The 12252-nt window shown below is 38.9% G+C and overlaps 1 protein-coding gene across 11 annotated transcripts in view; it reads right to left on the bottom strand.

Moving 5' to 3' along the window:
* The window catches only part of ZNF521 (zinc finger protein 521), a 235871-nt gene that overhangs the window by 221448 nt on the left and 2171 nt on the right, over positions 1–12252 (bottom strand). The gene's annotated exons all lie outside the window — the stretch shown is intronic.

The raw sequence follows: 12252 nt of genomic DNA, 5'->3' as shown, positions 1-12252 counted from the left end.
TGCAAAATCTCATTCGTATTCTACTAGCTAACCAGGATTCCTCATCACTGAAGAGTTAATCTGTAGATTTAGCGTGGTAAGGAAGAGCACAAGTCATTTCAGGTTGACGCCTGGGAAAAATCTTGTATGGATAAGAAATGGATGAAATTAGAAATGCGAAAAAGGACATTTTCACTGAAAGTGAAGCCTTTTGGAGAGCTCTGGCTAAGATTTATGGCTTCTGAGCTATTACAAATGATAATAAAATAAAAGCAAAAGATAATTGAAAAAAGTCTATTTTCTTTTAGTCTAGGTGGGTTAATAAATTTAAAAAAAAAAAAAAAGAACTGCCCCAAATGCCTGAGCCTCTCTTCAGCTTGTTAGACAAAGCAAGAGAAGCCACGTATCCCAAAATAAACTATAAAAATAGATTGGTATTGATTTATCCATCCCTTCCTAAAACATATGCCGCGAGAGATGCAAAAATAAACCTAATATAGCAACTAAGACTGTCGGGATAGGAAGTTTAGAATATATATTTTTAACTTGCTCTTTGCATTTCCTATAATTCAATACTTAGCCTATAAATTTCCATTAGCATATGATTAGTAATTCAATTTAAATCCATTTTTGCACCAAAGCCTTTTTCTTAGGATGGTAACTTTGTCAAGTGTATCTTCAATCTACATGTTTGAATAATTTCTGCAGAGAAGTAATAGAGACACGAGCTGTTTTAGCATAATCAATATACAATTTACTGAGTTACCCAGACAGAAAAGAAATAGAATGTGTGTGCCATTATTTCAGTACCTACAAATGACTGTAATTTCTGGAAGTATCTCTCTACTTTCCTCTTCCCTCCTCCTCATGGCCACATAAAAACCAAGAGGACATTCATACTGCTACCATCTACAGGTAGATATTAAGCATGATTGGATAGATTAATCACATAGCAGAAGGTAAATTTAAAAGCCAGTTACAGGAGGTGCTGAGTATCCTCTAACTCTATTAAAGTGAATGGGTTTTGAAGATGTTTCGCACTTTGCAATAATGTGCTGTGGAAATACATCTCCATAAAGGTTCAGTCAGGATACGAAACTGAAATTAAAGAAATTACAGAGTAGTATTAAATGCAGGATCACCTGTCAATGCACCACCCGCCAGGGCTATACCTTCCTCTGCTTTCTTTCCTGCCTAGGTACCACTTGTGCTCTAAAACCCACCTTTCAAATTCTTCTGACCAATATGTGCGAGCACAGGATTTCAAACCTGCCTACTCCACATTTAGGCAGCAATTCAATGCGTGAGTCCTGGAAGTCAACAATCATTTCTGTCTGCTTCATAATGTCCTTGAAGATAAATGACATTCATAAAAGTTCAGAACGACTAAGAAAGTATTGTTTTCTAAACAGCTTCACCTGGTATCAATACACACCTATCAGCTACTAGCCAGAAATGTGATTACCATTTTGACTCCCAAATGTACGTGAGCCTTATGACTTTAGAGTGAGGAGTTGGAAAACGAAACACATTTACATATTAATATTTCAAATACCTACATTCCAGAACTCTACTGAAATTTAGTTGTGTGTGTGGCTCCAACTGTACAAAAATGCAATTAATAATATGTGTGAATATTTGTATTTCTGATTTGTTTTCCTTTGTGCTGTGACATACTCCTTTCCCTATTTCTACACACCTCCCTCAGCATTGTAACAGTATTCTCTCAATACTTGGAAATTATCATTTCCCTTAAATGTTTCCTGTTATATAAAGTATTTTTCTTCTTGCGTTTGCTTTTTCCAGAAGATAAAGCCCCTCACAGCATTCATATTCCTTACTCCTCTCTTTAGTCTATGCCAACACTGAGCTTGAGATTTTTTTTCCCTGTAATACTGTTCTTGTAGAATGACCGAATTAGGAGTTCCCTATTAGACTGCAGTGGCTGGAAAATATTATTCTTATGCTAAAATGAAGTATTTTCCTAGGCAGCACAAAAACAGAAAAGTAATAAATATGCTTAAGTGGAAAGAAATTAAGCTTAAGAAATCCTTTGGATATTCTTCCAACCCTTGATCTCAAGAACGACAGTATCCAAATGTGACAGTCTAAAGACATCCAGTTTTACATAAAATTGTGTCGCACAGAAAAGGAAGAAGATGCTTTTCTCCTGCAGCAGAGGAAGAATTCTAGGAAAACCCAAAAGCTGAGGGCTGGAGTGGTGAAAGGAATACCTTTCTCTGGATAGCTGAAGTAGCAGGTCAATTAATCCTGCCTGGAATGCTTACTTTGTCTTCCTAATTTAAAAAGGTTAAGCCGCATCTACATATACCCCTATTTTTATTGTTTAAAGTAAAATTACAATGGTATCATATATTTCAAAAAGTACTTTTCTCCAAAGGATCTTAAAGTTTATAAAAAAAACTTCAAGTAAATTCCAGATATCCCTAAGATTCTCTATCATGCAGTGTTAACAGATTATAATGGATCATGGTGAGAATTAGCAAAGCAAGAGTGAATTTCCTTGGCAGTCAATTCTTAGTACCAGAGTCAGGACTTTCAGCTGTCCTGCCTGTCTTAAACTGAGGACTCCACCTCCATTCCTGGCAATGTAACTATGTGCATCCAGTCTATTTTGAGGAAAGACAGAAATTAAGAGGCTAAGATAAATTTTAAGCCTAATTACCATACCCAGTACTTAACATGAATGCTTCCAGAGTGACTCCTCTCAGTATACTGAAGCTATGTACCACCAAAGCCTGCTTTCTTTCTCAGAGGGACATAACTAAGAATTTCTGGTAGCCTACAGACCTGTACTTTCTGCTGTGCTTAGAAAACAGGAAATTCATTAAACACTGCCTACAAAAGCCTAAACTCAGCAAGAGACAGCATTCTGAATCAAACTGATGCATGGATCACAGAACCTCAAAGTAACCAACACCACACAAATCTGAAGAGGGGTGATGTAAAGAAGGGCTATGAGGACCTACAATAAAGGTTACTGCAGATGATTCATTGTCTTTGAAAGTTATCATTTATTTATGTGCCTAAAATGAGGCACTTAAATTGAGGACTTTGGGTTGTCTGCATGCTTTAGCTCTGTTACCTAAAGACATATATTTATCCAAGTCAAAACCCCCATCCTCCTTTCAACTGAGATTATCCCTGACTTACCAGAGATCTCCCTCTATTTTGTACCAGGGTTTTATAAGTTTCTTTTTGATCCCTCAAACTCTCTTCTCTGTTCTAGATAACTTTCTGTCATGTAGCACAGCACTCTGGTCTATATCCACAAAGGAGCTTAGAAGCCTGAAAACTAATGAGGGGACACTGCATCTGAACTGCCAGAAGTTCTGCTCAAATACCACTCTGGTCAAGCAGTACCTACGGTTTTATCATCCAGGCTTTCTCAGTGCTGTACAGCTCAATTTTGAAATCAAACTAAAGCCCAACTGCAGCTGGCTATTAGGAGATTAAATAGTCTCCTGCCTGCCCTAGCTTTGGATGCAGTCTTATGGGCTGGCTTCTCAGAGCTCACAGACCCTTCCCTGGTTGCTACAAGATACTGGCAGAATACGTGTGGGTTAAAATACCTTTTCCTTTCTCCTTCTCACCTGCACCCACTGATCACTCATTTAGCATGTGGGTGGCACCAGCTCAACTTTCTTCTCGATCAGAAGGATTTGTACTCGCATCATGAGCTTCCTAACAAAGAGCACTTAGTCTCAAACTTGAGGTCCACTCATTTATTGCTGTTGTAGCTGACACACTTCATCCACAATATTCACTGAAGTAGAAAGGAGGACAATTAGCATGATACCTTATCCTTATGGTTAGGACAATCACGTAGGAAGAGGGACACATGGTCTCCCATTCTAGATTCACTGAAATAATTCATCAGAAGCAATATTGCAGTAAAAATTCTTAGCAGACCAGGACCCAGGGTCTCCTCTTTCTCCATTGTTACTCAAGCCAGAGGAGCCATGAGTCTCTTATATGAGTGCTCTTTCTCAATCTCTTGTCCAACAAATACTTAATCACACTTCTGAAAAGAAAAACTTCATTGCCAAAAAAAAAAAAAGGGCAACTCACAGCACATATTGCTGTGTAATGACTGATGTACTCCCTGTGATATAAACACCCTTAGACAAAGCACAGAACAGAACCTGCACCTCTCACATACTAGCAAAGCAAGTAACTTTCCCTCTTCAGTAAAAGGGAGAGAAAGAGCAGCAGCACAACCCCTCAATTCCTTCCTAATTGGAAGGAAAGGAACAACCCATCCTTTGTCTCAAAAAAGCTGGATCAAAGAAGTGACTGCTGAGATACCCTATTGCACTAAGACACCCACATCTATAACAGGGGAGGAGCTACGACACACTATTCTTTCCAAGTTTTTCCTACTCTCCATAAGGAGCTAGTTCCTACTCAGCAACATTCATAAACCTCTAATCTACCCATGAATTTCATAATCCAAGCACTCGATGCAAGACTACTTTTCCACTAGGCTAACAGGCACCTGTAAATTAAACACTGTTTAAACTGAAAACTAGCATTTTGCAGCGTGCAAACACTTTGTTTTTTGGCCCTAGCCTTAGAACTTTCTGACCTTTTTCACTGATTTACATTAGTATCTGGTAAGTACTTTACCTGCCCAACAGATTCACCAGAAATTGCAAACCAAATTTCTTCCTATGTCCTAGCTCTTTATAAGTCACATAGCACAATCCCTTCCCAGCAGTCACACGCGCAGACCAATAGCAATCCATTTCCTCCTCCCATCTTCAGAGTCAAAACGTTACATCAGGCATGGATCCTGACATCCTGTTGTCCTGGAACCAGTGAATCAGAAAGTTCCTTCCTCACAATTGTATTCTTTGGAGGTGGAAAATAATTAACTTCCCCACCCCCTCCTCCTTCCTACTGCCACTATCAAGTTAGAAATTCACTTGACACTGTCCACAAAAAAAAAAAAATCAGCCATCATAATTCAGTGTCAGAGAAAGTTTTGTTGCTCAAAACATTGCTATTGCCAAAGTCTTTCCAAGGACACTGCCTCTCTACATCACATCATCCACTCTAGCAACACAGAAGATATTTTATTTTTTGTTTTAAAGTTCCTTTCAAGAAGTTAAAGAGTCAGTAATGGAAGCTGAACTTGATACTAAAAGAAGTGAATAATAAATAAATAAATAAATAAATATCATTGTTTGAAATATATTTTCCTGGTAAAATACAACCTAAGAATAGTAAGGACACAACAAGTTTCAGAGACTGTATACAGAAGCCATCTACTGTGCAGTTAAGCAGGACATTTAGTCTTAAAAATGCTCTAGCTTTTCCATCCTTGTGTGTAACACCAAGTGCCCGTATGAGAAATGAGGAGAGGTTTTGCATGTCCTGTGTGGCAAGACAAAATTCCTGTTCCAGGTTATTACCTTGCAGGAGAGAATCTGCTCTCCAAAAAGAGGGTTTGGGAGTAGACAAATAGCATCGTGTCCATTTGTCCTCTGGGCAAAATGGTGTTCTGCTTCAGACAAGCGGCTGTTCAACTAATTACTAAAACTCTTTCAGATTTGTAAGAGGCCTAACTAGTTACTGATCATTTTTAAAGAACCATAGTAAGCCCCTATCACATTAAAAAAGAAGAAAGGGGACAAAGTCACTATTCCACCAGATAACAGATGACTTTAAAAAAAACCTTGAAAAACTAAAAATCCTAATCTTAAAAAGAAAAATTGCACATAATTACACCTGTATTTAAAAGTGAAAGTATCAGAATAATCATTTACTCAAAAGAACACCCCTCTGTCTTGCTACCATCATAACAAGAAGGGAAAAAGCCACACTGAAAATACATCAAATCCAAAATTTCATTGGGCGTTAATTGTGAAGAATGAGTAACAAACTATAACCCTTTCGAATACATATTACATAGATTCAACTGTACAAAGAAAAGTTGCGATATAGGGCGCACAGTATCACTCTAGCTAAAGGAAAATCTAAAAGGCTCAAATATGCACATACCAGAAGAACATAGATAACCTAGATTAAATCCTGAAAAAGGAAGAAAAAAAATTCTCTTCATATTTTTCTTAATAATTATGCAATACGGAGGGGGGGAAAAAGTTTGAAACCAGAGGAGTGTGATGTGTGAAAAAAAACACAAACGCATGACCAGTGTTAACTAATATTGTAAATACAGAGGACAATGGTCCTGGTTCAAAAATACACTAGAAGAGGGCAATTTTGGGCTGTCTTACTAATGTGTGCACAGGAACACATGAAGCAGATTTTCTTTGGAAAGTAGGAGGGCTGAACGAAATGTTAATTATAACATGTTCTAATAAGGATACCCCCAAGATCAGCCCTATCTTTTTTGCTACAGCATAGTCCCTAGGCATATGGCTAACTACTCCTTGATCATTATCGTGGCTAAAACTAAAGCTACTGAAGTTTAGGAGATTCATATCGAACAGAATTTCTTTCATCTCTAATAATTGCTAAACTAGCATAATTACTCATACTTGAGGTGAAATAGAACCCAAGTTGTCTAAAATTAAAGTTAAAACACAAACAAACCTCATCATCTCTTCTGGTTTTTGCACATTCATCTCTTGTCAGAATCCTATGCCAAGCATTGCATTATGATCTAAAAGTATTTAAAGGCTTCTCTTGTGCTATCTATATCTAACTTGTGTAAAGAGAGCAACTGAAAGACTTTAATGCTTTGCAGTAACAGACTTCAAAATGTGTTTGGAAACAGACACGTAGATTTTCCTGACACCAAATAAAACAGGCCCAATTCTGTCTAGATTTGTATGTTGCCCCTTCAGGGGAAAGTATACATACATGCATATATATATGCTGCGGTTTTGATTTAAGTGAAATACTGCAATTTCCCCACCCCCAGTGGGGACTGATTTTGAGCTCAGGTAGCCCTACATGAACCAATGGAAAACATAAAATAGAGCCGGGAAAAGATGTGAAGATGTCTGTCTTCAGATATCAGCATTTACACTATATTTTAATTAATCAAAAAAAAAAAAAACCAACTCCAAGTATCTTATTTTCAGTGTTTTACATAGAAAAAAAATCCATGTGGTCTCCATAAAATGTTAACAGTTCTTCTGGATTCTTTCCTCACATGCAGTTACTCATAAGTGATTTTTTTTTCCAAAATGCAAAAGTTTCAGAATACAGAATCATGTTTCTGCTCAAAGAAATGAGAGCTATAGAAACGGTTGTAAATTCGAATGAATGAATTACAGAGGAAGATAAAGCCTTTCAAGACATCTCAGATCATGGTGGATAACGTTATCCTACACACGTTAGGTAAGTGCTTCCATACCGACAGGTTCCCCTGTTCCACAAGTTCGCAGCAACTCGGGAAAGCAAAATCAAATCAAACCAAACATGCAGCATTTCTAAGCTTCTTTAGATTACCTTTGTCACAAGATTTCACTTTTATGGAAACTAGCAGTACAACCAATAGCTGTTTAGATGCAGCTGTTTAGATGTTCACTCCTAATTGTACCCGCTCCTAAGTAGATGGTAATGGTCAACATAACTTATGCTGGCCTCAAGGACGACTGTGCAGCGTTACCGTAATCCTGTGGCTAATCAAGACCATCAATACCACCAGCATTGCCAAAGTCAATGAATATTACTAAATGTTAGGGAAGTTTTTGTTGTTATGATTTTGTTAATACATAAAGGAGCAAGGGCATGCTTTGGCAAGTCAGAAAGAGAACGCTATAAATAGCCTGCATTATAAAAAGATCCTAATCTTAAATCCTCTTTGTTATTTGTTTTTCATGTACTCTTTTATGTTCGATATCCTAATTTTTGCCCTTTTTTGGATGGCCAAATAGAAGCCAGCAATCCACTCATGCATCAAACAGATGTTTTTGCTTTTCAGGCCAAAAGGAATCTTATGAATTTTTTGTTCCCTCCCTATAAAATGATCATGCCAAAATAACACAGTTCCTGAAAACAGCCCGTTCAGAAAAAGTTCTTTGAACTGGTAATTCTGAAACTTTACGTCAAGTTCACAGAAATCAAGCCAATACTAATTGCTGGGTTTGTTTATGCTGGATTGATTATAGTCTAATCAGCAGACGATCTAATGGCTTTCAAGTCTAGTCCATGCAATTTAGAAGCCGGAGAGGGTTGGGGCTGAGAATAAACATTCAAACAGTTGACAGATACACAGAAATGTAACGGCTACTGTTCGAAGGGGATCCGAATGTCAAATTCTCTCTGAACTACTGCTGCTACCTGTTCTACCTTCCTTGGTAATACACCACACCATCTGTACCTCCGTACAAGAAAGATCCTTACACTTCGAATTTATGATGAGAAGACAAGTTACACTAAAACAGAGGTACATTTACTCACTCAACACTCTGCATGAATTGAGTTGCAGCAGTAAATTTAGTCAGTATGGAAAGGGTACCTAGGTTTCCTCAAAAAGAGGGAACAACTTTAAGAGACACTCCAGGCTTGCCAAAATATTTCAAGATACAAGCCTTCTTTAGGCAGAACAGAGATATGCAAAATACAGCCGATAAATATTTCCTTCTCATCTTTCTAGGAACTGGCATTCAGTAATTTTATTTCTGCAGTCAAATATGGGGTACAAAATAACAATGAGTAAAAATTTACACTGAAATAATAATAAAACATTTTTATATTTTTCAAAAAAAAAGATCACTTCCAGAGATCAGCGCTTCTATTAAATATCTGGGGCTGCTTTAGTTTCCTTGTGATGACTTATCCAATACCTACAATTTCAATGATTTTTCATGGGTGACTGTAGCATAATGAATATTACCTGACTTCAGCCTAGAGGAACCTGTGTTTAACCTTAGGGGGACTACATTTTCATTCAGGTTTGCACAAAGAATACCTGGTTTTCCTTGATCAGCTATATTTTTATAACTTGTTTCTAAACAAAGTTTCTCATCAAAAGCCGGTAGTAAGGGCAAAAGAAAAACCTCAAGCCCTCCCAAAACTGAAACCCCATAAACCAGAAAGGGGAGGGAGGCGGTCAGTAACCCAAGTGTGATACCTACAAAGCATGCCAAGTCACAAAAAAAGGTTTACATTCAAATGGCCAAGTTAAACAAGATACAAGCGAGCTGCTCTCCCCGTTGCCTGCCCTTCCTTGCTTTCTCAGGGGGTCTCCAGCATGGTTTCACTTAGGGAAAGGCGCTGCCCTTAGGTGTCAGGAGTTTAAGGAGTCATACCAATTGCCCTTCTTCAATACCCTTCATTTGCACAGTGGTTCTTCTGGGGCTTATACACGGGTATCATATCTCTCACTTATCTTTCCCCACCTGCTTTTCTCCCACTATCCTCCTTCCCCCACGAAATGCATTAGGTGATTTTGATCAGGTCAATGATACCCAATAGATTTTTTTCCCCCCCCCCAGAAACTAGCCAAGGAAATAGGATAAATTAATCAGTAGAATGAAATATAGGTCAGGACTGATGAGTTTGATGCAACTGATCTTTCCTCTGCCTAGAAAAACCTGGCAGTTGAACTTTAATTCCTTCTTCCTGAAGTAAAATAAGATATTCAAATTACAGCTTTTCAGAAAGTTAAATAATTTACTCTCCTTTTGAGACTTCTTTTTCTTGCCACAACACTGCAGTATATTTGTAAGAGAGTGCTTTTCACAGAAAATAATTACAATTTTATTTTTCCTTGGGAAGATGCTTTTATTATTCTTAAACTGTAAGGGACTTATTTAACATTAGCCATGCCGTTTTTCTTCTTTCTTTCTTTCTTTCCTAGGTCCAAACCTGAGATGCCATCCTCAACAAGATCTGGAGGACAGTCAGACCAAAGTTGGCAAAGAACCAAAACAGGAAAGAGGGAAAAAAAGAGAGAAGAAACAGAAAAGGAATGTAAACAGAAACCAGAGTATTTCTTAAAAAAAAAAAAAAAAAAAAGTGTATTTTCAGGAAATAGAAGATACTTAGTCATTAGTGAGTTCTTAACACCCACTATTTCAGAGGAGTTAGTTTCATGCATTCCATACAAAAAACTCGACTGTCATTTTGTTTTAATGTATTTACCTGCCTTGTATCAGTATTCCCCTAAGATAAGAAGTTTCAAATTAAGTTATCAAAAGTGACAGACATATCAAAAATATCTCTTATATTTTCCCCCCAGAAAGGGTTGCTAAGTACATGACAAATTGGAAATGTAATGTGTACCTCCATATTTTATTTAGATGTAAACCAGCACTCATGAGTTTAAATAACTCATTTACATACATTTAAAGAATAGTTTTTCAGAGAAGCTATTTAAAATACCGTTCATTTTTAAACTGTAGAACTATATTATGTACTGACTAAACCAGTAATACTTAAGAAAAAAGGAATTAAAATAATCACTGCATTGGAGGTACAGCTTAAATTCTCCTTGCAACCTTACTTACAGCTTTTGTTTGTTCACTAAAAAAGAAGATGTAATAATCGATGGGCAGAATCTTACCAATGAATTTAAATGCTATGTCTACGCAAGCATCTTTCAACTGGTCAGATGAATCGCATTATTAGCCCTTTCAGAAATCTTACAGTCGGACTGCTTTCAGAATACTATTAATCCACTCCAAAACTGACATGATTCAAGAAAAATAAAACAGGGAAAATGAAAAAGATATTGGAACAAAGGCCACCAAGAATGATAACCTACTCCCAAAAGGTAATCACTGCAGCAATAATTACAGATGATGATTGATTTACTGCCTGTTTTTAGTTGAAAAATAGTAAGAAAGACACTGTAAAGAAATTTCTATCATCTCTATCCTGAACACTAAGTGGTTTTCTTAAGTCAGTAGTTTATTGTCAGCAAATCCAAGCTACTCTGTCTGAATCGCACAATGTTGCTGTTTTCTCATTTTAGGGACTCCCAGCCTCCTGGTGCATAAAGAAGGCAAAGCCCATACCTCCACATAAAATGGAAGCTGTATCTTTTGTTTTAAATTAAGAATAATGTTTACAGGAAGATGTTTTGAAACAAGCCTCCACTCTGTAAAGCATCTAACAAATAACCACGAGCAAAACACATCCAATGTCTAACAGGAGATCAATTTCCTCTATTAGTCAATTAATTCTGAACGCTTATTCCTTTGCACTTAAATGCTTGGAGGTCTAGGGCTACCCTTCGGTTAAAGTTTCCCAGCATCTTTTTTTGCAAATATGGCTAATTGGTTGCTCTCCTACTGACTCTAAAACTCTTATGCGCACGTAAATAAATCCTCCCTGGGAAGCTTGAAATAAAAGTGTGCGCCCAAGCAACAGAACTTTCATTGTGGTATCATTTTTAAAAGGTAAGGGAAGAGCGGCTCGTTTGTTCTTCACAAGATGCCAAACAAAAGCACCGCTGAACCGCACAAACTTCTGTAAACTGGATACAGGCGGCAGCAGCAGGTAAAGCAGTAAATTCAAGGCACCTCTTTATTCCCTTTTAAAATATCTGGAGAGTTCAAAGAAAAGAAAAGAAGTAGAAAGAATTAAAGCCTGCTCCCTGAAGTCAATAGGAAGACTCTGAAAAGAGAACTCCTGGAAAGAGTTGTTTCAAGCGAAGGGAGCGCAGTTGTTTGGGGGTTTTTTTTGCCAGGTCCTCCTGCACGAGTCCATAAAAGCAGACCCCGCTCCTGCTTTCTAACCGTGAAATCGCTCTGGTTTCTAGGCACTTAACTCCTGGTGCACGACACACTAAGCCGGGGAGGAAAAAAGCCAGGCCTGCCCGGCATCGGCGGCTCCGGACCAGGCACAGCCCGGCCGGGCTCTGCGCTCCCGGCAGCCGCATTCCCCCTCCATCCCCGGCTCCCGGGATGCACAACTTGCTCTCAGCTCCCCCCCACCCCTCCCTTTCCACCCCCCAGAAAAAATAGACAACTTATGGATGTTCTGACCTGACGCAACCCAGGCTTTATTCAACTTCACTGCAATGTACAGACCAGCCCGGGAGGAACGCGCACATCCAGAGAGAGATGTTTATTTGAGGTGACAGCCACCCTTCAGCCTCCTTCCCCCGGCTCGCCAGCTCGCGGGCGGGGGAGAAGCCCCTGCACCCCCGCACGGCTCCCGGCTCCTCGGGGAGGGACCCCAAAGGCTGCCCCGCTGCTCGGGGGTCGCGCCGGGCTGGGGGGGGGGGGAGGGGGGGCAGCAGGGACCAGCCGAGCCGCCGGGGGAGGAGGGGGCGCCGGGACGGGACAGAGCCGGCCCCAACACAACCGCACAAGCCGCCCTTTG

This window comes from Cuculus canorus, chromosome 2 (genome assembly GCF_017976375.1).
Source record: "Cuculus canorus isolate bCucCan1 chromosome 2, bCucCan1.pri, whole genome shotgun sequence".
Taxonomy (NCBI): Eukaryota; Metazoa; Chordata; class Aves; order Cuculiformes; family Cuculidae; genus Cuculus; species Cuculus canorus.
Note: the sequence above shows the minus strand (reverse complement) of the source record. Positions and strands in the feature narration are given on the sequence as shown.